The following is a 6,000-nucleotide window of genomic DNA, read 5'->3' as shown; positions in this document are numbered from 1 at the left end:
ACCTTTTAGGTCTGCTTTGTTTTGCTTTTGTGTTTATCTACTGGGGGCGGCGGAGGGGGGGAAGAGAAGCCCAGCAACTAGCTTTTCTATGGCAATTTTTTATAGTTCCGAACATCCCAAAGTACTGTACATTTAATTACACACTCACAACAAAGTGACTGCATGACAAATGTGGCCTTTGGGCCTTCCATGAAGAGAGGGAACAACAACCCGTTCCTGCACACACACATACTTGCCTGGCAGCATTCCTGAAAATGCAGCACATTGCAGATTTTGTATGCAACATGCAGGAGGGGAAAAAATCCTATTATCTTTATGGAAATCAAAAGAGGAGCATAAGGGAAACACACCTTTTCATTTCCCCAAACAAAGGTAAAGCAGGAGGTCGACATCTGGAATTTGCCAAAGCCTAATTCAAATGAATGCTAAATAGCCCATTTTTGTACTGCTTTTTCTCTAACCGCATAAAAATGAGGGTGAAGTGAAAGAAAAACACAAAAGCTACAAGGCAGCATCTCTAAACCTACCATGATTTCTCCATTTACTCTAGTAGTCTTAGGAACATAGGAAGCTATCTTATACAAAGTCAGACATCAGTCCATCTAGCCTAGTATTGTCTGCACTGACTGGCAGCAGCTTCTTCACAGTTTCAGGAGAGTAGTCTTTCCAAGCCCAACTTGATGACAGGGATTGAACCTGGGGCCTTCTGCATACAAAACAGATTCTCTACCACTGGGCAGTCTTCCTCGGTCTTCTGCTCTCCTGCCACCTCTTCCTTCTGTCATTTATGATGGGTTGTAGACTAATTTGTTATTTAAAAGATTCACTCAAATGGTAATCTGCAAAATATTTACTGAAGGGCAAATGAAGCTCACTGAATCAAGGCATCATACAGAGGCGCTCTTACCCCCTGTCCTTGGGGCACCAGTCTGTGGCCTCCTAGGTCCAGAGGGCCTCCAAATGTTGGCGGGACTCCTGCTGCCCCCCTGCCCCCCCCACTGCTGACCCGTGCCCACCTCGCCGTGTCAATTTTTGCCATAATTACAACCACCATGTGTGCGCATAGGGGTGGGTGGTGAGTGGTGAGCTGAGCCGAGCTGTGCAGGCTACCCCCCATGTGGTGGCAGTAGGCAGAGCAGCTGCTGGGCCTCTCCATCCGGCCCAGTGGCCCATGATAATTGTGAGGCGCTCCAGCACGCCTGTGCAGTAGAGATCTAGCGTCACAAGCTCCAGCATGCCTGCGCAGTAGGAATTGAGCATCACAAGCATTCGATTCCTACTGCACAGATGCGCTGGAGCGCCTTAAAGGTTCTCAAGGGCCGCTGGGCCAGATGGACAGGCCCAGCAGCTGCTCCTCCCACCACCACCACATGGAGTGGAGGCCTGATCAGATCAGCTCACCCCCCCCCACCCCCACCCGCACACATGGCGGCTGTGATTATGGCAAAAATTGGCATGGCACATGCGGGGCAACGGCAGGCCTCGAAGCAGGCTTCTGAGGAGGCCCTCCAGGATATTTGGAGGCCCCCAAAATTTAGGTTTCTTTTTTTTCCTATTAAGTTTTTTTTTTTTTAAAGAAATTAAGAAGGGGGGGGGGCTCTGAAGCCCTTCAGGTCCAGGTGGCAAAATTATCTATGTGTGCAACTGACATCATATGGGACTATGGGATTACATAAATTTTATCTAGCTCAATCCCAGGCATGAAGCCAGGACCACATCCAACTATTCAGCAGCAATGTGGAGCTTCAGCATCCATGCTGCACATGCACACACATGCATGAATGTTATTTGATTTCTCATTGCTTGATTACTCTGTGCTCAATTCTGACTCAATTAAATGTGTGAACAGGCTGTCCTGAAATGCTTAGCCTTGGTTCACACGTGCATATTAATCACTTAATAACTGCAGCACCAAGTAAGATTGTGCATGTGAGAATGGGCCATCGCAAACAGGATTGCCCTATCTATGGCATTTCAACCTCAATATTTTTCAGTGGAATTTACATATTCAGTGCCAGTCATCAAGATGTTCAAAAAAAGAGGGTGCTGTACTCAAGCACAACTTCCTGAGAGCACTTCAGTCTTCTGATCACAGAAAGAATCTCTTCACACTTGTATTATTTATATTTATCTCTACAGACAAACACTCTAAGCATGATCAGTGAGGGGGTGAGGCTTCTGAGCATATCCGTCAGTGCTGGGGTAGGCTTCACAGGTACGTTACTGGAATGCTGCACTTGAGTACAGAGCTCCCCACTTTTTTCCTTTTTTGGGGGGGGGAACGTCTGTAGACAGCTATAGTGTCGAGCAATCAAATGTAAATGAACCATGTGATGTGCATTCATACATGCATCAGTCCACTGTATTTCTTCATTTATTGAAGTCAATAAACCAGAATTTAAATACATAAGAACAGTCTGATAATTTGTTTACAACAGGCAAATCATGATAAAACCAGCACGCAGGAGCCAAAAAACAGAAAAAGAAACAAAGGTCACTGACTCAAAAGGAAGGAAGCCTCAATTTATCAGCTGCTAGTGATAAGAACTTTGTTACAGAGTGAATAACTCTAGAGAATTGTTCTGCTCACAAATCACACACATAGAAGTCAGCTGATATACATGGAAAAATAATAGTATATTAGACTAGTATATTAACAGTTAATAAACTAATGTAATAGTAAATTAGACTATTAAATATTAATAGACTAGTATATAAGATATGATAGTTGCACCCTGTTTATGGAATAGCTTCCCCAGTGAGGTTCACCTGGCTTCATCACTTTGTTCTGCTAGATGCCAGGTAAAGATCTTTTTGTTCACCCAGGCCTTTTAAATTCTGATTTTCAGGTATGATCTGATTTTTAGCTAATTTTAAAATAAGTTTTTAAGCTGCTTTGGATTGTATTTTGTATTTTCTTTTCACCTTTTTTTGTCTGTTATGATTTAATGTGTTATATGTTTTTGTTGTATGTTTTAATCCTCTCTTGTGAGCTGCCCAGAGAACAATTTGTTATGGGGCAGCTAACAAATAAAGTTTGTTTGTTTGTTTATTAAACTTGGAAGGGATCTTTGAGGTCTTCTAGTCCAACCCACCCCTCAGTGGAGAAAACTCTTACAGCATCCATTACAGAAAACCTCTCTTACCTCTGTTTATATGCTGCTTTTTTACTCCCTATTAACGCTGTGCACTGTGTGAACCAATAATATTTATATGTTTTCCCCCAACAAAAATATTCTCAGAGCACATGATATAGCAAGAGGAATAAGTTAATAAATGCCTCTCCCAATGGGCTCACAAGCTAATAAGGAACTCAGAGGAGACACCAGCTACCACCACTGTAAGGACTGCTATTTTTTTATATTTATTTATTTATTTAACATATTTTTATACTGCCCCAAACCTATGACTCTGGGTGGTTTACAACAAGATAAAAACAATAGTAAAACATTAATTAAAAACAAAAACAAGACATTTAAAAACAAGAAATTTAAAACACAACAATTTAAAATTTTAAAACAATATTTTAAAAACAATCAAAACAATATCAATTAAAAGCTTGGGTGAAGAGATGTGTCTTTAAAGACTTTTTAAAAGTCTTTATATGCTGCTCTTTATATGTTATACTGGGCTGAACAGGGACAGTTGCTCTCCCTAAATACATGCTAAAAAAAGAAAGCCACCACTTCAATGGGTGCCTAGTTGCCCAATTAGCAAGGGTTATGGGACCCTTAATGTTTTATATTGTAACTAGTGGGCTCGGGCACAGAGCATCTGTGCCTCTAGCTGGCCCGCTGCCGCCTGGCCCGCCGCCTTGCCTCCGCCGCCGGGCCCACCACCTTTCCTCTGCCGCTGGCCTGCCGCCTTGCCTCCACGGCCGGGCCCGCCACCGCCGCCTGGCCCACCGTGGCCGGGCCTGCCGCCTTGCCTCCGCAGCCGCCCAGCCAGGCAATTCTCCTGGGTGTGCCAGGACCAATCAGGCGCCCCCGCAGCCCAGCCAACCAGCCGGGCTGCCAGGACGCATTTTTCCTGGGCACACCCAGGAGAAATATATATATAGATATCTGTTCTATAACAGGGGTGGGCAAACTTGGGCCTCCAACTGTTTTTCAACTACAACTCCCAGCATCCCAAGCCACAGCTTATTGTGGCTGGGGAAGTTGGGAGTTGTAGTTCAACAACAGCTGCAGGTCCAAGTTTGCCCACCCCTGTTCTATAATGTTATAAATCACTGTGATTGTGACAGTTAAAAAGAAGGTTACACATTTTAAAATAAATTGAAAAATCATCAGGTGATATGTAAGTTCTATCTGTGATAAGAACATAAGAACAGCCCTACTGGATCAGGCCCAAGGCCCATCCAGTCCAGCATCCTGTTTCACAGTGGCCCATCAGATGCCCCACCAGATACCCAGATGCCCCTGAGAAGCCCAGAGGCAAGAGTTGAGGTCTTCACTCACGTCCTCACTCTTGCTGTTGCCCCCCTGCAACTGGTATCTAGGGGCATCTTGCCTCAGAGGCTGAAGGTGACCTATAGCCACCAGATTAGTAGCCACTGATAGACCTCTCTGTAAATTTGTCAAAGCCCCCTTTAAAACCAATGTTAGGTATTTGATCAGGGCAGCTCAAGGTATCGTGGCACTAGAGGTCAGGAGCCAAATACTACCTTGACCCATAGCTCTGGTGGGGGCCAGTTCCTTTTCAGGATCGATCCTTGCAAAGGTGGGAATGTTGCCAGCAGGTTTTTTTCAGGCTTGTTGCAAGGTATGAAGAGAGGAGGTTAGCCTTCTCTCTTCTCCCTGTGAATCAGTCCTGTGTAACTGCTCCAGTGGTGTTCGTGGAAGGCATCATGCTGTACTGCTGCTAACCCAATCGATTGGGACACCTGAGGCTACTGCCTCACCCTCACCTCATGAAAGGGCCACCCCTGTCTGTGATGGCTGGCTCACTCAGATATATAAATAATCACTTGATATTGCAGTAATTAAGTAATGAACACTGTAGCAGATTAAAGCCTTTGTCTCGGAGCAAGCTCACATGAGGGAAATAAATGCTGAATCATCCCTGCTGAATCACCTGGCTAGGCTTCTCCTAAAGCTATTCTGTATTATCAGTAGGTTCAAAATGCTGCCGCCACCACCCCTTTTGTCTACAGAATCTTTCTGCGATTGGGGGTGGTATAACCCAGAAAGAAAACTCTCTTAATTTGTCTCTTGGACAAGTACAAAAATCTTCCACGTGCAAGCCTACACATGGTGAAAAAACTGATAGTTGCTGAATATTTGCAGATGTGTTTGCACCAGAGAAATCCCCCTTCTTAATCTCCACCCCCAGTTTTATTCAATTACTATAGACTGCTTCTGTCTGAGGCATTCTAACTTTCTTAGACACACTCAAAAATACTTAGTTGGTTACAAAAATGGGTTGTCTTAGGCACGCTTAAATGTTTATAGGGTCTTTTGCAATGCCTAGGTAGGGTGGGCATAGGCTAGTGTTTCTTATTTTAGTTATGTTACAGGAAAATAATAATAGAACAGTATCAGGAATATGCAAAAGCACATACACCAAAGAAACAGAAATTCTAACGCAAACTCTTACTAAACCACTTTCTCCTGCCCTAAACTTCCAAAGCCACTAGCCTTGGCTTCCTTTTTCCTTGAACTCACCAAACTCCTGTTGAGAATTCAAGCTTCCTGCCCTCCTGTCTTTCAAGGATCTGCAGAGTTATTATTCTGCAGCCAACTACCATGGCCACATGTCCTTCTGATCACCTCCAGCCTAGTTTCTTCCGTAACAAAGTACTCCCTTCATCCTGGCAACAGCTCTCTGGGTCCCACCCACCAGGTGTGCTGATTGGCTGAATCAAGACAGGGTTCACTTCTGGTTAACTCTTTAGAGGGAGAGGAGGCTGGTCACTACAAACACATATTGGACTGGGTCTCAAGATCAGTGAGACCTGGTTTTCTCTGGTGAGTGGGAAGGGAGCCCAGGGTGGCTGGA

The sequence above is a fragment of the Hemicordylus capensis genome, chromosome 1, assembly GCF_027244095.1.
Source record: "Hemicordylus capensis ecotype Gifberg chromosome 1, rHemCap1.1.pri, whole genome shotgun sequence".
Classification (NCBI taxonomy): domain Eukaryota; kingdom Metazoa; phylum Chordata; class Lepidosauria; order Squamata; family Cordylidae; genus Hemicordylus; species Hemicordylus capensis.
Note: the sequence above shows the minus strand (reverse complement) of the source record.